Source organism: Mus caroli, unplaced genomic scaffold, assembly GCF_978045245.1.
Source record: "Mus caroli unplaced genomic scaffold, Mus_caroli_1 scaffold_12, whole genome shotgun sequence".
NCBI classification, from domain to species: Eukaryota; Metazoa; Chordata; class Mammalia; order Rodentia; family Muridae; genus Mus; species Mus caroli.
Window position 1 is genome coordinate 18,995,063 of NW_028227267.1, and position 24,834 is coordinate 19,019,896.

At 46.3% G+C, this 24,834-nt stretch overlaps 2 pseudogenes; both read right to left on the minus strand.

Annotated features, from left to right (window-relative positions):
• Nucleotides 1-440: 440 nt before the first annotated feature.
• On the minus strand, nt 441-2,919 carry LOC110309662 (homeobox-containing protein 1 pseudogene; annotated as a pseudogene).
• Nucleotides 2,920-15,797: 12,878 nt separating this feature from the next.
• Nucleotides 15,798-17,328, minus strand: LOC110309367 (argininosuccinate synthase pseudogene; annotated as a pseudogene).
• Nucleotides 17,329-24,834: the final 7,506 nt, after the last annotated feature.

Genomic DNA, 24,834 nt, shown 5'->3' on the forward strand with positions numbered 1-24,834 from the left:
TACCCCAGACGTTCTTTCCACCTATATTTATCCATCATTTCACGTCTGCTTTTGGATTATGAGATTCCGTTAGGAAATATGTCTCCCACTTCCAGGATACGAAAGGATAATTTATGTTTTCTTCTATGTATATAAATTCACTTCTCTGATTGATTTGTAATTTATCTTGCTGTATGGAGTGAGTAATGGAATAGCTTTGGACTTTTATCCTATGCTAACATATTTGAATAAGGCTTACTTGGCTGGGCATATGTATTTATCCAAACATTCAGTCTATGCCAAAAAGCATGATGCTACTCTAAGGCCAGGTGACTTCATGTTTCACTTCTGCGAATACAAAGCTCCATTTTTGGAGGGTGCAGATCATCTAGACAATTGCTACTCAGTGCTTTGAAAGGCTTTCAGCATTTCTGATCGATCAGGCCTGAGCCACACCTTCTCTAGCTGTGCCAGGTAAGATGAACCAAAGCCAGAAAATACCGAGTCCTTCCCATGACAGCTAGGCACTCCTTTCTCCAGGTAAATCTACTCCCTCTTCGAAGCTGGAAGGTTCCAGGTGTGGCAGAAACTGGGGGAGGTGTTCATCTCCATTCAGGGTCCTCTATTGGAATGGGGACAGGTCTCATACTTAACGTAGCCCCAGTGTTTGTCTTCTGAAGTTGTTACCACCGGTAGAATGCCCTTTCTTTCTGCTCACTCAGATCTGATCCCTGCTGTAGCAGCCAGTGAGAGATTCGACTCTGACTGATCCCTGTTACCTGTGCAACAACTGCTTGGGAAATCCTCTGATTGGCAAGAAAGGCTTTGATTTCCTCTTTTATCACACTGCTGTCCCTCCTCATTAATTCCTCCACTTTAATCATCTACATCTAGGTCTTCTTCTGAGGCTTCAAAGCTATAATATGACCTCTGACCCATGCTGTTTGCATGGTAGCGAGATGGTGACATCTTCCCATTGGATGTGGACAATCGATCATTGTTCTCCCTCCCATTTTGATTGGTAGTGCAAGGCAGTGGGGAGGTATCATAACTGTTGCTGGGTGATGGGGACATTCCCGAGTGCTGGGTCTGCGTGGAAGCTGTGACTGTAGAGGAAGATGCTGGAACGTTGTTGGTACTGTTCCCATATGGACTTCCCCCGTAGCTGGACCTCCTTCCAAACTTATCACTATGCCCTTGATCAAGATGGTCCAAAGTTTCTAATGCATGAAGGATTTCATGTTTGGTCATCCTGGTACGCCAAAGATGTTGGAGCAGATCTATCAGTTCTATGGTAAATCTGGGTTCATCTGTATAGTGAGACATGATTTCCAGCAAACTCAGAAATCCAGCTCTAAGAGTTCTCTGCACCTGGCTCAGCCCTCTCCCCAGCGTCCCAGTGCAAGGCTGAGGGAGGGAGGAGGAAGGCGGGAGGGGGAGGGGATCTTTACCATGGGGGCGCCCTGCAGGAGGGGCTGAGGAGGGCTCCAAACCCATGCAGGAAAAGCAGAGGGGTGAGGGGAGGCCCCTATCTCCCAGTCTTCCCCCTGAAAACCTCCCTTGTCTCAATCACATCAGACTGACTCTTTTGTTTTTAGTTTTTGTTTTTTGTTTTTTCAAGACAGGGTTTTTCTGTGTAGCCCTGGCTGTCCTGGAACTCACTCTGTACCAGTCTGGCCTCGAACTCAGAAATCTGCCTGCCTCTGTCTCCCAAGTGCTGGGATTAAAGGCAATGCCACCACTGCCCGGCTCAATGCCATTCTTGCATGGAGTTTGCTGTCAGTGAAGCAGACTTGGGAAGAGGGGTTGTGAAATGCAAAGAGCCCTGCAATTGATAAGTCCTGTTGGCCTGAAAAAAACTCAAGGCTAAATAACTCAGCTGTACAACCCAGTCTCACAGGGAGGACTCCAGCTGTCCTGGAACACAGTTCTGCCCTCCCCCGCAGAGAGCTCAGTCTAAATGTGTAAGGAAGAACTTGCCTTGTTCACTGATAGTGAACGTTCAAGAGAAGCACAACACCTGTTGAGAAATATTTCAGGGACTGGAGAGACAACTCAGCAAGGAGGGGTATACTGAGGCAGGCACAGTAGCACGGGCCGTTCAGAGGCAGGTGAGTCTGTAGGACCTCAAGGGCAATCTGGTCTACATATCAAGTTCCAAGGCCATCAGAAGGGGTACCTGGGAGGGAAATCAATATGTTCTCTAGTTGGAGGTGTAAAACCCTAGCAGATAAAAACCACTAAATAAGCCGGACAGTGGTGGCGCACGCCTTTAATCCCAGCACTTGGGAGGCAGAGGCAGGCGGATTTCTGAGTTCAAGGCCAGCCTGGTCTACAGAGTGAGTTCCAGGACAGCCAGGGCTACACAGAGAAACCCTGTCTTGGGGAAGAAAAAAAAAAAAAAAAACACCAAAAACACTAAATATGGGACTGGAGAGAAGGCTCAGCCCTTAAAAGCACCAGCTGCTCTCGCAGAGGGCACAAGTTTGGTTCTGCTTCAAACATCACACGCCGACAATTGCATAGTAATAATAAATTTAAAAATTAAAACGTATCTTAGTGTTTCTTTGCTTTTATCTTCTCTCTCTGCTGTTAAAATTGATTAAAGTCATCACTGCTGTTTATTCAGATATATATATTTTTTAATTTTCTTGGAGTGAGAAGACAGAGACAGCCTCTTCAGAAAACTTGTAGAGATTACTTCTGGTGGTTTGAATGAGAAGTTCCCCATAGTCTTGGGCATTGGAACTCTTGGTCCCCAGTTGGTGGTGATGTTGGTTTAGGTTTAGGCCATGTAGCCTGCTGGAAGAAGTATGTCCCCTGGAGCAGGCTTTGAGAGTTTTAAGACTCACACCATTTTAGTTTGCTCTCTCTGCTTTATGCTTGTAGTTCAAGATGTGAACTTCAGCTTCCTGCCTCTGTGCCTACCTTGGTTGCCATGTTCCTGCTCCACTACACCTACTCTGATCCCTCTGTAACCTGTTGTGGATGGGCCTGGTGCTGTTTGTATTTTGATGCTAATTCCACTCTCCTGGAAGGGGCTATGGACAAGGAGTGAGTCATGTACCCAGGTGACTTCTTGTGAACCAATCCCTTAATGAATAAAGGAGCCAATCACTGGGCAAGTAGGCGGGACTTCTGGGTTGGATGGAGGAAGAGAGGAAGCAGGAGAGAGTTAGGTCCTTTTGGAGGGGTATAGCATCAGGACAAGATGTAATTACTAGTGTCTCCTGGTTTCAGTGGAGGATCCATCAGGATTTGCCACTGGATTGTGTAGATTTAATAAGGCTTACAAGATTAGGATTTTAGGGCTGGAGAGATGGCTCAGAGGTTAAGAGCACTGACTGCTCTTCCAAAGGTCCTGAGTTCAAATCCCAGCAACCACATGGTGGCTCACAACCACCTGTAATGAGATCTGATGCCCTCTTCTGGCGCATCTGAAGACAGCTACAGTGTACTTACATATAATAAATAAATCTTTAAAAAAATAATTGGGATTTTAGTTGTTGCACCCAGTGATTGAGTTACCATTGTTTCTGAACTAAGCTTGTGTTGCGTTTTCCTTCATGCAGCAGCTCGTCTGGGTTCAAGAGAGAAAGGTACGTCAGCAAAGCATGGGTTTGCCTGATGTGTACCACAAAGGTCGTGGGAGGTTTGAAGCATAGGGTAATGACCCACCAGTAGGAACTTAGCAAGCTGGGTGGAGAGATTTTGGAGCTCTAAGTCAGAGAGTCTCCACGAGATAAAAACAGGTCACCCATTGCCCAGCAGTGCATGGCACAAGCACTGGAATATTTCATACAACATAAGCCCAAATAAACCACTTGTTCTATAAAATGCCTTGGTCATGGTGTTCTCACCCCAGCAGGAGAAAAGTAACTAGTATACTACTGAACTTGGATAAAAAGGAAACAAAGCATTGATTAAATTCAAAATGATTCTGCTTCAACCATAACAAAGTAACAGAAGTCAGAATGACCCTTGTGACATTGGCAAAATGTATGATAGACATAGGTAAGAGGTGGCACAGAACCGTGTTCCCTGAGAGGATGCTGGTGGAGGTATCCCAGAAGCTGCCCTGCTTCCCTATGGGAGGCCACTCTGGACCATGGTGAGAGCCAGGGTCTGGGCAGAACACCGTGATCCTGGTGCAAAGGGAATGACCGAAGAGTTGAAAAATAAATTAAGGTGATCCTGGGATTCACAACTACATTGTCTTCTTGGAACATTTTGTGAAATCTCAGTCCTGGACATACAGTTTAAGCAACAACTATTTAATTTGGCTTTAGACAATGTGCCTTGGGGAAGAGAGTAAAATGAATCCTTCATTACCAGAGCAGTGAGCACTGAAAAGTTATCAGTGAGAAAGGCTGGGAGTTTGGCGGGGAGGGTAGTATGGTAGAGCTCTTGTCTAACATTCTTGAAGCCCTGGGTTTGAGCTCCAGTACTACATAAACTGGGTATGGTAGTTCATCCTGTTATAACAGCACCCAGGAGGTCGATGCAGGAGGATCAGAAGTTCAAGGCCATCCTCAGCTACACAGTGAGCTTGAGACCAGCCTGGGCTCTGAGACTCTGAATTAAAAAGGGGGTGGGGAAGAGCCCAGGGCTGAGGGCTGGAACTTAGTGGTAGGGTAGTGAAGCATTCGGAAACTCTGTATGCATGACCTCCTGAAGCATTTGCTATACCAGCTCTGTTCACACAGGAGGGGGAGAACAAACACTAAAGCATGAACACTGAAAGGCTGAACAAAAGCATCCTGGCATTACACCTCAGAACCCACCTGCATTAGTTACCTTTCTGCTGCTGTGACAAAACACCACGACAGAAAGCAAGTAAAGGAAGTTTATTTTGGCTTATGGTTCCGAGGGCTGTGTGTCCATATGGTGGAGGGGAACAGGAGGTGGACAGCACATCCTAACACACACAGGAAGAAGAGAGATTGAGTGGGGTGGGACTATTACCCCTCAAAGTCCACGCATCAGTGAAGGACTTCCTCCAGCAAGGCTCTGTGTCCTAAAGGCTCCATAGCCTTCAAATAGTCACCAACCAGGAACCAAGTACATGAGCCTATTGGCGAGGGGAGGATGGGGTGTGTGTGTGGGGAGGGGTCATTTCTGTCAACAGGCTGCCACCTAAGAAGAGAGTCCCTGAAAACCACTTCAGATACTTATTTGAAAATATAAAGTGGGGGCTGGAGAGATGGCTCAGCAGTTAAGAGCACTGACTGCTCTTGCAAAGGTCCTGAGTTCAATTCCCAGCAACCACATGTTAGCTCACAACCATCCTTAATGAGATCTGACTTCTATTCCTACACAAACATCATGACTACGAAGCAAGTTGGGGGAGAAAAGGGTTTATTCGGCTTACACTTCCACATTGCTGTTCATCACCAAGGAAGTCAGGACTGGAACTCAAGCAGGTCAGGAACCAGGAGCTGATGCAGAGCCATGGAGGGATGTTCTTTACTGGCTTGCTTCTCCTGACTTGTTCAGCCTGCTCTCTTATAGAATCCAAGACTACCAGCCCAGAGATGACATCACCCACGAGGGGACCTCTGCCTTGATCACTAATTGAGAAAATGCCTTACAGCTGGATCTAGTGGAAGCATTTCCCTAAACTGAAGCTCCTTTCTCTGTGATAACTCCAGCTGTGTCAAATTGACACAAACTAGCTAGTACAGACAGCTACAGTGTACTTATATTAAATAAATAAATCTTTTTTTAAAAAAAAAAAAAGAAAGAAAGAAAGAAAAAAGAAAAGAAAATATAAAATGGCTTCACGGTGTGAGAAGCTAAACAGTGCTAGCAAGGTGGGGGGCAGAGACAGACAGATCCCCAGAAGCTGCGACCAGCCGGTCTGGCCCCCATGGTTAATTTCCAGGACAGTGAAAAACCCTGTCTCAAACAGAATGTGGAAAGTAGCCGAGGACTAACACCAAGGTTGCCCTGTAGCTTCCACCCTCCCCACATGTGACATGCAAGCACACACCAGCACTCAAGTCTGCACAAAGCACACATGAGTGTGTTTGCACACAAACATGCTTTTAAAAGTGTGACATGGGGCCTGTAATTCAAGAAAAAACTGTGCTGGAGATGTAGCACAGTTAGGAGAGTGCTTGCCTAATATGTACAAAGTTCTGGGTCCAACCTCCAAGGGCTCACTGGCCAGCTAGCCTAATCAGCAAGTCCCAGGTCACATACAGAGTATCTGTCTAAAACAATAAGGTAGGTGGCCTCTGAGGAATAACTTCCCTGTGAAACACACACACACACACACACACACACACACCACACACCTAAATTAACAAAATATTTAGAAAGGTTGTAGGCTGAAAAAATCAAAACAAACTCTTTCCAGGAATGGAGACGTAGCTCAGAGCAGAGTACTCGTCTAGAATGTTTGAGGTCTGTTAAAAAACAAACCGAATGCTTTCTTATGAAAAGACTTTACCAGCCAACTAAAATGCTATATTATCATAATTAAGGCAGTATGATTTAGGACAATTAGATGATGAACAAATTAAATAATAGCAGAAGCCGGGCACCGGTGGCGCATGCCTTTAATCCCAGCACTTGGGAGGCAGAGGCAGGTGGATTTCTGAGTTCGAGGCCAGCCTGGTCTACAGAGTGAGTTCCAGGACAGCTAGGGCTATACAGAGAAACCCTGTCTCGACACCCCCCCCCCAAAAAAAAAAAAAAAAAAAAACAGGGAAGAGGCAGGAGTGTGGCTCAGTGGTAGAGCACTACCCAGCATGCACAGGGCCCTGCAGTAGAAGCTGTACTTCCATTTGAATCTCAGCCCTTCTCCGAGCTTGTGGTCTGGGTTGTGGTACCTCCTGTGAGGCTGGGCAACAGCAAGCCTAAGGTCCAGCTCACACACAACACAAAGAGAAACTGCAGATCCTGTACCGTGCAATGAGTTGCAGTATTTTCTGGATACAAGCCTTCCAGGCATGACACGAGATGCTCAATGCATTGTCATAGGTTAGGCTTTGTGCTCGATGGTCCTCCCTAGCTGTAGGCTGATGTGAGTGCTCTGAGAAAGTTCAAGTTCATGTGTGCTTGGCGTTTAGTGCAAGGGCGTTCAGGAAGCTCTAGGTCTTTAATCCCAGGGTTTGGGAGACAGAGGCAGGTGGATTTCTGAATTTAAGGGCAGCCTGGTGTACAGAGTGAGTTCCAGGATTACATGGGTTATATACAGGGTTATATAGAGAAACCCTGTTTCAAAAATGAGTAAATGAGTAGACAAATAGGTGTTTGCTTTATTTTGAAATTTATTTTGATTGTGCACACACATAGAAGGCTAAAGGAGTTGGCTACTGGAGCAGTGGCCCATTGTGAGCCGACTGACTGGAATCAAACTCAAATTCAAACTCAGCTCCTTTTCAAAAGCATTACATACTCTTAACTGATGAGCCAAATTTCCAGCCCTAGATTTCTCTTGTTCTTTTTTTTTTTTTTTTTTTTTTTTTTGGTTTTTCGAGACAGGGTTTCTCTGTGTAGCCCTGGCTGTCCTGGAACTCACTTTGTAGAACAGGCTGGCCTCAAACTCAGAAATCCATCTGCCTCTGCCTCCCGAGTGCTGGGATTAAAGGTGTGCCCCACCACGCCCCGCTCTTTGTCTTATTCTTATTTTAAGTGCATGAGTGTATGCCGTCATGTGTGTAAGTGCATCACATGCCAGCAGTTCCTGGAATGGCCAAACGGACCCTGAGACTGGAGCAGAAGATGCTCTTAGGCCATGAGCGACGTCCCCAGCCCTCACAGATGCACTTTTTCTCAGAGAGCATGAGACCCCAGTTAACTCTTCTGATGGGACGCAGTGGGGGCATGCATGGAGGAGCAGAAAAGGCAAGCTACAGGAAGAAAAAATTATAATACATACAGAGAAATGATAAAGGGTGTGTGTGGAATATATATTTTAATGTCTTCTGCATTCGTGGGAAAGACAAAACAATAGAAAACAGACCAAATATAAACAAAATTTTCCAGAAGGAATTCAAAAGACTAACAAATGAATACAGACATGTTGGCGAATTTGTTAAAAATACATGCTTCCCAGCCCGGGGGGTGGTGGTGATGCTTTTAATCCTGGCCCTCTGTAGACAGAGGAAGGTGGATCTCTGAGTTTGAGGCCAGCCTGGTCTACAGAGAGAGTCTCAGAACAGCCCCAAAATGAAAGAGAGGTGGGGGGAGGGAGGGAGGGAGGGAGGGAGATAGGGGGGAATAGAGAGAACTGGGACAAGCGATGTTGGAGCAGAGAAATTACCTAAATTTAAACAGGATGTGGAACGGGGCGTGGATGCCGCTACACGAAAAGTGACCAGCAGAGGACAGCATTTAGCTTTCCCCAGTTTCCAACTCCTCCCAATGGCAGACTTCAGAGAAGTGCCTGCTTCAGGTTATTGTGACTTCTGGAGCCTCGCAGATGGCTCTGTCCCTTTACCGCTGCTGAAAACACTAAAATAAGCATGCGAAGACGCCCCAGTTTTAGACAGCGGGCCTTGGTGTTACAGAACATAGGGGTCAGCCTGTGTCCTAAGCCAGGTTCTGCCACCTGTTCTTAACAAACCAATTAAAAGAGCCCAACTAGGGGGTGGCAAGACTGAGCAGTTAAAACATGCACCTCCCTTGCAGAGGGCCGGAGTTTGTTTCTCAGCACCTGCATCAGACAACTCACAGCCGCCTGTGTGTCTGGTCCCAAGGAGATCCAGTGCCTCTGACCTCTGTGGACATTAACCACACAGTAAACATACACACAGGCAGTAATAAAGCTTTTAAAATCCAAATTAATAGTGAGAAGCAGAAAAATACTGAATGGGATACCAAGAGAAGAGTGACAAAGAGACCCAGCACCAACCCTACCCCAGTTTATCTTCCAGCCAGGAGTTAGGCATAACCCCGTGGTTCAGGCCACCCTTGTTTGGTCAGGATTCAATCTCATCCTGTGATCTAGCAAATCATAATCCCTTTCCAAGACAAGTGTGAGATTCCTGTGGAACTGCCATTCGTTTGCATCCATGCTTTCATGGTCTGATAGATTGAGAGGCATCGTCTGTTTGGATTATCTTCATTCCCGGTGAGCCAGTTACACTAGGAAATGTGGAGTCTCCCAGGGGCTCTGTGATACACTGAGCAGACTCTACACCTTAAGTTGCTCCTCGGTTCATGACCCTGAGACTCAACAGCAAGAAGACAAAGGCATGCTCAAGTCCACAGAGCAAGGTCAGGTTGTCTGATCAAAATGTAGTGTACTCGCTCAGGTGTGGTGGTGTCCTTAATGTCAGCACTCCAGAGTCAGGTAAGCAGATCTCCAAAGCCAGCCTGAACTACAAAGCCAGTTGTAGGACGGCTGGGACTACACACAGAAACCCAGTCTTCAAAACAAATGAGAGAGAGAGAGAGAGAGAGAGAGAGAGAGAGAGAAATATAGCGCATTTTCAGTTCAGATGCTGTCTTAGTTACTGTTCTATCTCTGTGAAGAGACATCATAACTGAGGCAACACTTCTAAAAGAAAGTATTTAGGGAGGGGGGGCTTGCTTACAGTTCAGTGATCATCATGGCAGGAAACAGACAGGCCTGGCATTGGGATCCTAATCTACAGGCAGCAAGTGGCTTTTGAAACGTCAAAGCTCCTCTCCCCCACCCCCCACCCCACCCCCACCCCACCATCCCCAGTAAACCCATTTTTCTAACAGCTCCCGATCCTTTCTAAACAGTCTACCAACAAGGAACCAAACATTCCAATATGTGACCCTATCGGGGCCACAGTCTCATTCAAACCACCACATATAGGTATCAGGCAGACCTAAAGGCTAAAGAAAATACAAACTGCGACAGTTAGAATAATCGGGAACTGCCTAGAAAAGGGTATGGGAGTAGGGGTAGATGGGAGGGGGGCTGGAGAGATGGCTCAGTGGTTAAGAGCACTGACTGAGTAGTTAGTGGTCCTGAGTTCAATTCCCAGCAACCACATGTTGGCTCACAACCATCTGTAATGGGATCTGCTGCCCTCTTCTGGTGTGTCTGAAGACAGCAACAGTGTACTCATATAAATAATAGATAAATAAAACTTTTGCTGGGCAGTGAGGCAGGCGGATTTCTGAGTTTGAGGCCAGCCTGGTCTACAAAGTGAGTTCCAGGACAGCCAAGGCTATACCGAGAAACCCTGTCTCGAAAAACCAAAAAGAAAGGAAGAAGGAAAGAAAGAAGGAAAGAAAGAAAAGGGTGTCAGGACTCCATAAGAACAGGATTCACCCTTTGCTGGGTCAGGGTGCAAAAGAAACTGTGGGGTCAGAGAAGGGTTCCTGGAAGAGAACTCCCCTCCCCCTTCCAAATAGCTCTGATGTGGAAAATAAAAAGCACAGTGGTGTAAATGACAGATTCGCTGCCACTGTAGACTGGGTGGAATTCTTTCTTACCTCTCCCTCTAGCCCCCAAGCCTATGGCAGACAACATTAATCAACTGTAGACCTCTTACTCTTTAGCTCAGCCTGTCTGGAATCCATCTCATCATTGTGCACTGTGTACCATTGATGTGCTCCTTGACTAAGCAAAAGGAGGTGCAGGAGGACCCTGTACCCTCTTCTCACCGGGCATTAGTTCCCAGGTAGTCATAATTGCCTACTTTGTGGCCCAGAGCTGTGTTGAGTACTTTCCATTCAACCCACTTGCCAATAAGTTCCCAGATGTTGGGCATTGATATGGCTTCACAGTTGAGATATATTGAGGCTGAGAGGATGTTAGGAATCTCACAGTGGCAGAACCCAAATCTAACAGTGAATTTGTCCATAGCCCAGGCTCCTGATAAGCTGTTTTGGGAAGGCAGGGGAGCCTGGTTTAAGCCTGGGGACGGAAATGGTAGGGGGGGCCAGTCTGCAGTGTAGTCTGAAAGATCTTTCGTTTCTTTGTTTCTTCACATCAGGTCACCTCACTGATAGCAGGACAACACAAAGTAAACCCTTCTGTTACACGGTACCTACTGAAGAAATAAAACCATGCAAGAGGCCTCAATATATCAAATTATACAGAGTTTTTTTTCACCCCAGGTTGGGCAGTCCCAGGCAGAGAAGCTGGAAGCAGCCCCAACCTACAATTTGTTCAAGTTTTCAAGGCAAAACCTTCTTTTGTGATGTATCTAGAAAGACAGCTGTGGACATTTACACCAAGCAATCCTTGTTTGCGGAAGCAGAGAGACAACAGGTAAATGGTCAGACACTTCTCATGACCTGAGGTCAGGGACACAGTGTATAGGAATGTACGGCTATTCTACGTGACCAGTGAATTTATGGCTGGTCTACATGACCAGAGACCAACTTTACCCAAGATAGTTTTAGCACTTAAAGTATCCTTGAGAAAAGCTATAGTTCAAGTAGCCTATTACACTTCTGTATAGACTGATAGCGGGACCACTCCGTGGTAGGGTTAAGGGCGAAGGGCATTTATTGTATATATGAGGGAGAGAACAGCCAGGGACATCTAGAAGAGTCAGAGCAGAGAAAGAGTAGACTGAACATGGCCAACAGATTGAACCTGGCCAGGAGAAAAACAGGAGCAAAGTTGAGGCCTTGAGAGAGGGAGAGCACAGGAGAGCAAGAGAGTGAGAGAGGTGGGTGTGGGGAGACAGAGAGGGAGACAAAGCAAGGAAGAGAGAGAGGGAGAAGGGGCAGAAGGGGGGAGATCGCTGAAGTATCAGTGTAATAAGAAGAATGGGGGCAGCGGTGTCCTGAACTGGAGGGAGTTGAGAGGAAGGGAGGAGGGAAGAAGAGCTGTGGACTCTGAAATGTGTAACGGGTACTGTGATATTGAAGTAGCCTGGGGGCCAGCCTGAGCTTTGAGATGCTTAACAGACACCAGTTAGCCATCTGTCCCTTCTGCCTTTTGGGACTTAGGGAAATGGAGTTTTCCTCGGATCTGAGGCCCCAGCCTTTTGTTGATGAAAGGGGACAACATTATCTCTTCTGTAACTGCTTCTCAGCTGAAATCAGGATGTGCTTGTCTGCCAGGTGTGTTGAATAGGAATGACCCCCACAGAATCATGGGTTTAAATGTTAGGCCTATAGGGAACAGCACTATTAGAAGGTGTGGCCTAGGGGTCTGGAGAGATGGCTCAGTGGTTAAGAGCACTGACTGCTCTTCCAGAGGTCCTGAGTTCAATTCCCAGCAACCACATGGTGGCTCACAACCATCTGTAATAAGATCTGCTGTCCTCTTCTGGTGTGTCTGAAGATAGCTACAGTGTACTCATGTACATAAAATAAATAAATAAATAATTCTAGAAGAAGAAGAAGAAGCGGGGCAGTGGTGGCGCACACCTTTAATCCCAGCACTTCGGAGGCAGAGGCAGGTGGATTTCTGAGTTCAAGGCCAGCCTGGTCTACAGAGTGAATTCTAGGACAGCCAGGGCTACACAGGGAAACCCTGTCTCGAAATAAATAAATAAATAGAAGGTGTGGTCTAGTTGGAGTAGGTGTGGCCTTGTTGGAGGAAGTGTGTCACTGTGGAGGTGGGTTTGTGGTCTCAAAAGCTCAAGCTAGGCCCAGTGTGGCACTCAGTTGCTTCTGCTGCCTGCAGATCAACTCTGTAGAACTCTTAGCTCCTTCTCCAGCACCAAGTCTACCTGCATGCCACCATGTTTCCTGCCATGGCTAAACTTCTGAAACCATAAGGGCCAGCCCCAATTAAATGTTTTCCTTTATAAGAGTTGCTGTGGTCTTGGTGTCTCTCCACAGCTCTAGAAACCCAAACTAAGACACTGGCCAAGGCTGGGAGTGGGGGAAGAGAGTCAGGCAATAGCAGGGAACATCTTCAATTCTCAGGTTCTGAAGAACCACCTAAGACCAGGGAAGTGCAGGCTGCTTGGCAGCAGTCGAGAGTGCTGATCCAAAGCAGGGTTCAAGGTGGCAGAGGTGGGAGCAGGAGTATGAAAGGTAAGGGTAGGAGACCTGAGGGATTTCCACCAGAAGCATCCGGTTTGCCGACCATTGGGTAATTCCATCAATTCTTCCCTGAAAGGACTGAAAGAGACAGGGGACAATCATTATTACAGGGAATATGGAAATCAGAGGGATAGAGAGATGTGAGAGCTATGGTCTCAAAGAGGACCAGGACAAGAATTCTGTGAAAGAGTTGGCTCCTGGAGGCTGTAGAGTCCTTTCAGCTCAGTAAGTCTTTAATATGGCCTTCCACCTGGCCAGACTGCTCTACATAATAACAGCATTCTTTGAGGAGGAAGCCAGTGCCTCCCCTTTCAGCAGTGAGCAAGTTGAGGATCCTTTGGTTTTGTAGGCCAGAGCTGGTTTTGGAGGAATTGTAGAGTCAAAATTGATTAGTGGGAGCAGTCACTGTAAAGGAATACAATTTAAATAAAGTTTAAAACCTTAAACTTAAGCTGGGTGGTGGTGGTGGCGCATGCCTTTAATCCCAGCACTTGGGAGGCAGAGGCAGGCAGATTTCTGAGTTCAAAGTCAGCCTGGTCTACAAAGTGAGTTCCGGGACAGCCAGGGCCACACAGAGAAACCCTGTCTCTAAAAAACCAACCCCCCCCCCAAAAAAAAACCAACAAAACAAAAACCCTCAAAAAAAACCTTAAATAGCAGCATGAGGGGCTGGTGAGATGGCTCAGTGGGTAAGAGCACCCGACTGCTCTTCCGAAGGTCCGAGGTTCAAATCCCAGGAACCACGTGGTGGTTCACAACCATCTGTAACGAGATCTGGCGCCCTCTTCTGGATTGTCTGAAGACAGCTGCAGTGTACTTACATATAATAAAAATAAATAAATCTTAAAAAAAAAAGAAAAAAAAATAGCAGCATGATAGCTTGAGTTTGTCTTTACATTCAAACCTGTCTTGTGAGTTTAAACCTGTGTGAATCTGCTTTTCTCAACAGGAGACCTGGCTCTAGAAACAGACTCTAAAGACAGGCTCTACAAAAAGGCAAGGCCTAATTTTTATGAAATGGACTGACTGGGTAGCTGCAGCCTTGTGGGAAGAAGCTGGCTAAAGCTGGCATATCGCTGCTAAACTTATCAGCTACAGTTAGCCACCAACACCATCAGAGATCCGGAAAGGATAAATTAAAGAGAGAAGTGCAAACCAAATGGCCGTGTGTCGATTAAAATAGCAGAGACCTACTGATACCTGGCCAGTTACCCCAGGTGACTCTATGGTAATCTTGATAGCTTTGTTGGGCGCAGAGATCCCAGGGTGGTTTCAGTCTTTGTCTGCAAGGCCCAGAAGATCCAAGAGACTTTTCTGTGGATGAAGAACTTGATAGCCTTTGCCTTGGAGAGGGAGGTGAAGAGGGCACTTGATTCTCCAGTGTCCTGCTTGTCCACAGTTCAAGCAGGGTCCTGGTGGTGGGGAAAGACAGCTCTTCACCCAGTGACCAGCTTTTCCACATTTGAAGCAAGGTCCTGGAGGATTTTGTTTGTGCCTGGTCATTGGCTTTGGAGGAGACCTTAGGGGTGCTGCTAGGTAGGAGGACATTTACATCGACGCAAAGGCAGCTTGGTTTATACTTCCTGTTTGAATCAATCCTTCCCAGATCCTGATGGTGTTGAGAGCATTCTGTCTAGCAGGAGAAGCCTTTTCATTAAACACTTTGAATGCTATAGTCTACAAAGTCCCCTGGGGAGGTTGAGAGCCGCCATCTGATCTATTAAGTAACCTGATTTTAGACAAACATCACTCCTTTTCAGTTACTTGCTTCAAGTGACTTTGACAGGATACACAGGGGGCTAAAGGGTTTCCCTGTAAATGAATTGCATTTGTACTTAACATGATCATCAAGAGAGTTCTGAGCACATTAGGTAATTTTATCATTTATAAGATCATTAACTTGCATGTCTTAATTATCTTTAGCAATTTACTGCAAGTTCGTAGCTTTTTTTAAGATTAGGATTTTGGTCTTACCCCTGTTAAATTTGAGCCTTAAGCTTTTGAGCTGAGGATCTAATCAAATTATTTAACATCAAGCAAAATTTTAAACCATAAATACCAGAGAACTTTACTTTCCTGATTGTTTCATAGTGTAACATTACAGGATATGATTTCTTGTATAACTCCATTTATCCAAGTAGCTAAAACTTAACAAAGTTTAGCAAAGACAAAGAGGCTAGACCTATACCTTCAAGTCCGTTTCTTCCAAACTGAGTAGGCCTTAGGAGTTTTTAAACCTTATTTATCAAACATACCTTATTCATCAAACATATGTTGATAATAAGTGTTGCTTTTCACAAAAAGGAGAACTGGGATGTGTTTTGTAGAACCAGGTATGGTGAGATGGAAGGGATGCCTCTGTGAGCCCATGCTGAGGAATCCCTTCCCCCTGAGGGACCAGCCATATGATGGTATAGAATAGAATAGAGTTTATTTAGGGCATGGGAAGGGGGAATTGAGAAAGGAGAGAGAGAGAGAGAGGCCAACCAGGAACACATGGATAGAGAGGGGGAGTGAGGAAGAAAAGGGGCCAGGAAAGAAGAGAGTCAGAGAGAGAAGGGCCAGAGAGAGTAAGAGAGAGGAGGGGACAAATAGGTCCTTTTATAGGAAGCCATGTTGCCAGGTAACTGTTGGGCAGAGCCTAGAAGGAATGCCAACAATAAGTCCTATTTTTTTTTTTTTTTTTTTTTGGTTTTTCGAGACAGGGTTTCTCTGTATAGCCCTGGCTGTCCTGGAACTCACTTTGTAGACCAGGCTGGCCTCGAACTCAGAAATCCGCCTGCCTCTGCCTCCCGAGTGCTGGGATTAAAGGCATGCGCCACCACACCCGGCTCTAATGTAACTTCTTTTAATTGTCATTTTACGCTTTCTGCAGCTGCCCGCCACCCTCCCTTCCCTTCGATGACCACTTTTGTAGGCTATAGGGGACCAGGGAACAAAGGCTGGGGGGGGGGGGCACAGCAGCCCCAGTCAGGTGGTGGAGAACAAGCTACAATTACAAATTTATCACAACAATTAATGCTGAAGCCTGGGAGAGCTGCAGAGTGGGGAGGCCCGCTCCTCTTTGTCAGGGTCTATTTGGCAGTGACCTTGCTCTGAAGGCGATGATACTCCTTCAGCCTGAGCGAGTTGATATTGATGAAGCCAGTGGCTTCGAAGGGCTCATAGTAGCCCTGCACATTCATGCTCACCAGCTCTTCATTGTAGAGTGAAAGTGGAGACTCCCGACCGAGGATGTACACTTGGCCCTTGAAGACAGACACCTGCACCTTCCCTTCTACCCGCTCCTGGGACTTCTCGATGCAGTGGCGAACAAATTCACATTCAGGGCTGTGCCAGAAACCTGTGTAGACGAGCTCTGCGAATTTGAGGCCCAGGCCCTGCTTGATTTTGCGTACTTCCCGATCCATCGTGAAGGCCTCTATGTCTAAATGGGCGTGGTAAAGGATGGTCCTTGCTGGGGTCTCATAGATACCTCGGGACTTCATTCCAATGAAGCGGTTCTCCACGATGTCAATTCGACCCACTCCGTGCTTGCCCGCAACTTCGTTCAGGTACATGAGGAGTTCCAGGGATGTGCTGCGGGTTGTGCCATCTTTGATGTTGGTCACCTTCACAGGGTGACCTCCTTTTTTTGAATTCTATCTCAAGGACATCTGGGCTGTTGGGTGCTTTGGCAGGGTCCTGAGTTTTTGTGTAGAGACCCGGAGGTGCTTGATTCTTGGGGTTTTCCAGGATCCCAGCCTCATAGCTGATGTGCATGAGGTTTTCATCCATACTCCAGGGGCTCTTGGGGGTGACAGGGATGGGGATTCCGTGTTGCTTTGCATACTCCATCAGATCATTTCGGCCCTTGAACCGGTTGTAAAACTCAGGCATCCTCCAGGGGGCGATGACCTTAATCTGGGGTGCCAGTGAGTAGCAGGTGAGCTCCAAGGGAACCTGGTCATTCCCCTTTCCCGTGGCGCCTTGAGACACATACTTGGCCCCTTCACGCTGGGCAATCTCCACCTGTCTGCGAGCTATGCAAGGCCTGGTGAGAAAGGTGCCCAGGAGATAGCGGTCCTTGTAGAGTGCACTGGACTGGACAGCAGGCCAGATGAACTCTTCCACAAATTCCTTTCCCACATCCTCAATGAACACCTTTTTGGCTCCAAGCTTCAGCGCCTTCCTCCTGGCTTCCTCAAAGTCTTCCTTCTGGCCAATGTTGGCCAGGTAGGCAATGACATCATAGCCTTGTTCCTTCAGCCACACGAGGATGCAGGAAGTGTCCAGGCCACCACTGTAGGTCAGAACCACAGAGCCCTTGCTGGACATCTTGTCTTGGATTATAGGTACAGGTCCCTGGAGTCCGTGTAGTCTGCCTTCCTAGCCAGATGAACCACTCAATGATTCCGGGCGGCAGTGGCAGACGGCGGAGCAGGGCTGTATAGATTTTTTTAAACTATCAACTTTTTTGTTACAAAAGTTTTTTAAAAATAATTTCTTTATTTTTGTTTTCTGCACTTTGGTCTTTTGCCAGCATGTATGCCAAAGGGAGGGTGTCAGAACCCCTTGAAACTGGAGTTGCAGACAGTTTTGAGTTGCTGTGTAGGTGCTGGGAATTGAGCTCAGGTCCTCTGGAAGAGCATTCAGTACTCTTAACCACTGAGCCATCTCTCCACCAGCCTTGTTATAAGCTTTAAACTGACTTTTGGTTAGGGATTTTATAGATTTTTTTAAACTATACCCAATGACTTTACACAACTGTCCTTACAAATCTTGAGATAAACTTTATACTTTGGCCCAAGTTTTAGAGACTTAAGGGAGGGGAGTATTTGGAGAGTCGAGTAACCCCAGAAGAGGATATGAGATGTTGGGAATAGGTTACTTTGTAGCTGTTTTAAAGCTCTGTTGTGTTATCCTTCTCCCAGTGACAAAGTCAGGTGGCCTGTGTGTCCCAGGACAGAGATTTTGGAGGAAACTTTTAAATACACAAGCATGGGTCTGGAGAAGGAGCGTCACAACCCAACCACAGAGCCAACTATTTTTTATGGAGTAGAACAGCATAAAACAATTTTTAAAATATTACTCATATCCAAAAGACCTTTGAATCCAGTAAGACTAAATCCAGTGATTAGAGGGAGGGACTAGAACAAGCAGAGATCGAAGAAGGCTCAGACTTAAGAACAGGAGACAAAGGAGCCCCATACAGAAGAGTATTTTGAGGGTAGAGAGCAGAGAAAGTCTGAAGAAAAGGATTTGAGGATCATTTATTTGTACAGTGGCAGGAGTTGTTACAATCTGTGAGAATTTGAAAATTAAGCCTATCATCTTTGGCCATTGGAACTGTACTGAGGCCAAGCTGCTTGCTGTAAGACAATAGATTTTTTTGGAGGAAGAGATTAGAGAAAGCAGGTGAGAAGTGCTCTAACTGGGAAGAGTTCATGGCTATAGAGACAGCACAAGCGGGAGAGAAGATGGGGTAAGAGAGGCTAAGAAACTTGTCACAGAGGGAGGATTTCACTGTCTAAGAGCCCCTCTGTCTCTAAGATACTGGAAGCACATATTTCTCTTAGAGCAGGAAGCCCCTAGTGGGAAATGTGCTTAGGGAAAGAGTCATGAACAGGAATTCCACCAGAGCGAGGATTCCAAGAAGCTCCAGGAGCAAGCTGAGAGCTTGCAGGGAGGGAGAGCAAAGGTGGGAGTGTTTTCATGACAAGAATCTCAATCCAGGGCACCCTCAAGCAGACAAAAGAAACGTGCCAGGGAGAGATGCCCAAATCACAAAGGAGAGACATCTCTTTCCATAGATGTCAGACGCTGCCTGATGTACCTGTGTGACTTTCGTAGCAGTAGCGGGATCTAGGAGCCAGAGCAGGTGGCTCTGAGGTGACACCCAAGTAAGAGGAGAGGGGCAGAGCATCTGCACGGGATGGGCACCCAGGGTGTATAGCAGGCTCAAAGATTTGACCTGATCCCAGCTGAGAGGCAGGGAGGGAAGAAGCCGTTGGAGAGGAAGACCCTAAATCTAGAGTCGAAAGTAGTGGCTGTCAGAAACCAGCAGATGCAAATGAGCCACACCTTAGGAGAGTCAAATTAGCAACGTGTTTTGGTTAGGAGAGGCAGAGTCCATTTATGTCATGTATGCCTCTCCTCAGTCTTGGCACCTGATGAATAAACTGATGTATGCTGCAGTTAAGGTGACCGTTTTTTATTGTAGAGTACGAGGGAGAGACATCCAGGGGCATCTGGAAGAGTCCAGGGGAGAGATTGAAAGACTGAAGATGGGCATCAGACTGCACCTGATCAGGGTGGGATGGAGGGAGAATAGAGGAAGAGTGTGAGAGAACAGAAGAGTGCGGGGGAGGGGGGAGGAGCAGGGAGACAGAGCAAGGAAGAGAGAGGGAAACAGAGCAAGGAAGACAAAGAGAAGTGGGGGGGGGAGAGGAAGAGTAGGCAAAGGGGGGGACCTAGTTGACATAGCAGGGTCACAAAGAGAAAGAATAACTTGACCTGTCCCACTTGAAGTTTAATTAAGACACAGAGGTAAGAGGTAGCTAACTAGTTTAAAGCTGCTGGCCTTTTGCTGGGGCCAGTCTCTCAGCTAGCTCATCTAACTTATCCTGACTTATCCCCCTCCCCGTCTCTCCTCGTCTCTCCTCGTGGCTTTCACTCTATGCTTCCAGCCTCGTCTGTCTCCCTTCTGCTCCCTGCCTGTGTCTCCTCTCTTTCTCAGAAGTCCTGCCTCTGTAATGCCTCCCCAAATCCAGTTGTCATTCCAGTCTAAACCAATCAGCAGCAAGAGAACACTTGATCCATTGTTTAAGGGTTGCCCTTTGTCACTGAGGGCTGTTTGGCCTTCCCCACGGCAGCTTGCTTTTTAATATAATAATCCCAGGGAATCACATTTTTGGGAAGACAAACGTTTACAAACACTTGCATTACAGCAGAAAACTGGTCAATAAACTGGGTGTGGTGGCGCATGCCTTTAATCCCAGCACTTGGGAGGCAGAGGCAGGCGGATTTCTGAATTTGAGGCCAGCCTGGTCTACAAAGTGAGTTCCAGGACAGCCAGGGCTATACAGAGAAACCCTGTCTCGAAAAAAAAAAAGAAAGAAAGAAAAAGAAAACTGGTCAAGGGCCACAGAAATGACAATACCGAAAGTCTGCCACCACTTGCCCATGGACATACCCTGAAGGTCTTCTCAGTAGTTTGGGATAGGGGAGGAGGTGAGGAGAGATGGGGACGCTAGTATGGACTCTGCAATGTGTAACAGCCACTTGTGATGTTGGGACCCTGGAAGCCAACATCAGTTTTGTTATGCTAATAGGTACCACAGCTGACCATTTATCTCTTCTGCCTTTTGGAATATGGGAAGATGAAGTTTCCTTTGGACCTGGGAGTCCCTTCTATCCCTTACCCTGGGAGATGAACACGTAGATTGGCTGTATTGTGTAGAGGAATTTTAATCCAGCAACACGGCTGCTCTGACAAGGGATCACAGCCTAAGACCTTCTAGGTCTGTGTGATCTGGCTTCAATGACACACGTCTTTAATCGCTCCAGTTGGAATATAGACATGCCTTTAATCTCCAACAACAACCTGTAAGTGGAGAACAATTCGTGAGTGTAAGTCAGTTGAGTCAGTTTGGTGTAGTTCAGAGTGGAGTGTTGGGGTGGGGTGGGGTCTAGGGTTGTGTTAATAATGAGGACAGGACCACCAGAGTCAGAAACAAACCAGAAGCAACTTATTCACCTCGAGAAGCACTTCTAGCTGGCTAGGGAGGCAGTCAGGATAGGGAGTTGAAGCCTCAACCTTGGAAGGAGGGAGCAGGTTCTTCTTAAAGCATAAAACCACAAGCCGATGTTCAGTGGGTGGTAAAGAAGGAATTCATAAATTGAGGGTTAGTCCTTGAGTAACAGCCTGTCATGCATGTGACTTTTTATGATAGCAGGATGTTTGTACAGGCTCAAGGCTATTTTAACAAGGCAGCAGTCTTATCTCAGCTTTTATGGAGCTAACACAGGCCAGGTGGTTTTACTAAAGCTGAAAAGAATGTAGGGCTAGAGGATATGCAGTGGAATGCGGGCGATAGATACAATGTAGTGATAGATACAATAGATACAGACCAATGCTGGGAATTACTTTGGGCTCTTCGGGAGTATAGTTTGAGTTCCTTCAGTCATTGCAGTGGAGTTGAGGTCATCTGTGAGTTCCGTACAGTTCCATACAGTCATCAGAGGCAGTTTTACTGAGATAGTTTTACAAAGATAGGTTTCAGGCAAAGATAGAACAAGCCAGAGAATAAAAAGGAGCCAGAAGATTAGAACAGATTGCCAGAGTTAGTTTGAGACCAAGCAGAGCAACTCAGTCAGAAGCCTAAAGAAGTCATTTTGAATCAGTCAGCTTGGTGAAGAGTTTGGGCCAAAACAGCTGAGTTGAACCAGTCAGTCAGAATACAGAAAGAGCTAGAAAGGGTGAGCTTATTCAGCAATAAGCCTCAGAGGTGACAATTACATCTGGCAAATAAAAGTTACTTTTACAGTATTGTATCTTGGTTGAAGTTACAGCTATGAAGAAAGACAGAGCTATGGAGAGAACTACACAGGATGTAGGGCGTGCAAGCCTGGGAGGTAAGGGATGATTGATAGCCCTGAGCTTCCTGTAGTGATAGATACAAACAGGGATAAAGGTCCTAATGACATGAGTTTTAAAATCAGTGGTGATGAGGTGCGTGGCTGGAGATATGGCTGGGCAGTTTAGAGCACTTGCTTTTCTTGAAGAGGACCCCAAGTTTGGTTCCCAGCCATACTGGGTTTCTCATGACCTCTTGTAAGTTCAGCTACAAGGGATAGGGTACCCTCTTTTAGAGATTCCATGAGCACCCACACTCACATGTATAATCTCCATAATCAATATCTCTCTCTCTCTCTCTCTCTCTCTCTCTCTCTCTCTCTCTCACACACACACACACACACACACACACACATATACACACACACCACATAAATCAAATACATAGTTAAAAATTAAAAAAAAAAACACAGTGATGATGTGATGGAGTGGTGTGACAGGAGGGAGAGACTTGCCAAGAACACATGACACTTCAAAGGCCTCTTCTTTATCAAAGATGATGTAGCTAGTCTGGGGCTAGTCTTAGAAGCAGCCAGCTCCTGGGCCCCTCTCCTTATGTGGTACACATGAGATGGAGGCTGAGCACCACTGTTCTTGAATCATCCATTTGATGAACACTTGAGGGACTCACCAACATTCTTCAGGAGTTTCTGACTACAGCCAGTGTCCTCCCCAGAGACATGATTCTTTCCACGTGACCAGTCACCTTTCCTGTCGTCATGGCCCCACTGTGTCCTTTAAGGCTTGTTTCCAGCTTGGCCAGTGACTACTGAGTGGCTTAGCCCAGGCATCCCAGCCCCTTTGTCTGATTCTTAGGTGTTTCAGTGATACTTCGCTCCAGTCTGGGGAAGGAGGCCCCATTTCAAGGCTCTCTTTATTGCTACGATCATCTTCAGGTATAGGGGGATAGTTCTATAGGGGTCTCTGTACAAAATATATGTAGACTTTTGTCAGAATCCAACCATTCCTGGGAGTCAACAGATAAAGGTTCAGGTTGCTAAGCCCAACAACCTGAGCTCAATTTGTGAATTTACACACTGGAAGGAAAGACTGTACGCTTGTAAATTATAGTCTGATCTCCAAGCACAAACTGTGTTTGCCTCCACACACATGCACACAAAATACATTAAAATGAAAATTAGAATTTCGATGATATTGCTTCTCTCCTCATTGGACCCAAGCTGAAAGAAACAAAACAAAAAATCTTGTAGATCACGGATATTGCCTAGTCCCAGGTAAAATGTAAATATGAAACCGCTTAGCTCATTGTCTAATAAGGTGACAAATGATGAATGTAAGCAGTTATGTTGCTCTACAGGCTGGAGATAAAGACCTAAGGGTTCGTCCAAAGTATGGCTCTGTTTGTTAACAGAGTTGGGTTGACTTAGGAGTATCAGAGTGGGGTGTCTTTGAGAGAGATGCTGTGTTCGCTTGAGAGGCTAGGGTCTCAGACACTCAACAACCACCAAAGCCACCTAAGACCTGTGGTTTGGGTTCTTGTCTCTGTATAAACTGAGGACATGAAAACTGAGAAGAAGCAGGGAGTGAGAGAGGAAGACAAAGGGAGAGTGGGCAAAGGAGACTGAGAAAGAAGAGTGGAGGAGGGAGGAGAGAGAGAGAGAGAGAGAGAGAGAGAGAGAGAGAGAGAGAAAGAGAGAGAAACCCAAATGGCAAGGTTATATGGGACTGAAAGCTGGGTAGCAAAGCCTAGGCACTGGAGAGGTTTAGGGTAGCGGGCATGGTGAGCCAAGCTAGGAAGAGCCAGGATGCCAAGTGAGGACTCTGTTACAGGTATCTGTGAAGCTGAGAGCTCCTTCGGGCCAGCCTGTGATTTGGTATGCTAATAGACAAAACAGATAGCCGTTTGTTTCGAGTTTTTATTTTGTTTGTTTGTTTGTTTTAACCTGAAAGTCTCTCAGATTTGAAGAACTTAGAGTCCCAGACTGCAGGGGGTTGGTTTTTAGAAAGAAGTATTTTATGATGGGGGCTTAAGAGAAAGAGAAAGCAGAGTAAGTATCTCATCAGCTAGTGGAGCTCTGGGAAGTGGGGTGTCAAGCTGCTAGTCTGGGGTTGTTAAGGATTTATGGAAGAACCTGGGGTGAGCTGTGAGGAGGGTGATGTTCTGACCAGCCCAGGAAGCCCAGCCAGGTGTCTGGGTGCCTCCTCTCACATTTTGGAGTGTGTGATCTTGTAGAGGGAGCCTTTAGAACAGTGGTTCTCGACCTCTAGGTCACTACCCCTTTTGGGGTCCCATATCAGATATCCTACATGTTAGATATTTACCTTATGATCCACAACAGTAGCACAATTACAGTTATGAAGTAGCAACAAAAACACTTTTATGGGACTAGAGAAATGGCTCAGTGGTTAAGAGCACTGGCTGCTCTTCCCGAGGTTCTGAGTTCAATTCTCAGCAACCACATGGTGCCTCACAATCATCTGTAATGAGATCTGACGCCCTCTTCTGGTGTGTCTGAAGACAGCTACAGTGTACTTACATATAATAAATACATACATACATACATACATACATACATACATACATACATAAATACATAAATAAATCTTTAAAAATAGTTCTATATTGGGGGTCTCCAGCACACATATTAAAGGGTCGCAGCATCAGGGAAGTTGAGAACAGATGTTTTAGACCCGTTATAGGGAGGAGCTTATTTCAGAGAGGAAACAGGAACCTAACCTCTTTACTGGAATTGCTGCTCTTGGGGGAATCTCTGCCCTCCAGGGACATTTCCTAGCTCCTGTTCTCATTAGCTTCAAACTAACTAGCAGCTAGAGATGTTATCGACACAGGTGCGCTTGCGTTCGTTCGTAGGAGCAGCCCTGTTTTGCAGGTGAAGATGAAGAAGATACGAGATTTTTGCAGCTGAATTTAGGTGAGGTAAAATTTGAATGTAGCCAAACCCATACCTTTTTTTTCTTCGATATTTTATTTATTTTTGTTCACTTTACATCCCGATTGCAGCTCCCCTCCTCCCAGTCCCACCCTCACAAATCCCTCTTTTCGTCACTCCCTCCCCTTCTCTGAGGAGAAGGGGGAGCTCCCCTTGGGTACCACCCCACCCTAGTCCCAGCAGGATGAGGTTCATCCTTTCTTGCTGAGGCCCACACAGGTAGGGAGAGAGGATCCAATGACAGCTAGCAGAGTCAGAGAGCCCTCACTCCAGTTAACTAGGGGACCCACATGAAGTTCAAGCTGCATATCTGCTACAAATGTTTGAGGGACCTCCTAGCTCCGCCCCACATGCTCCTTGGTTGGTGGTTCAGTCTCTGTGAGC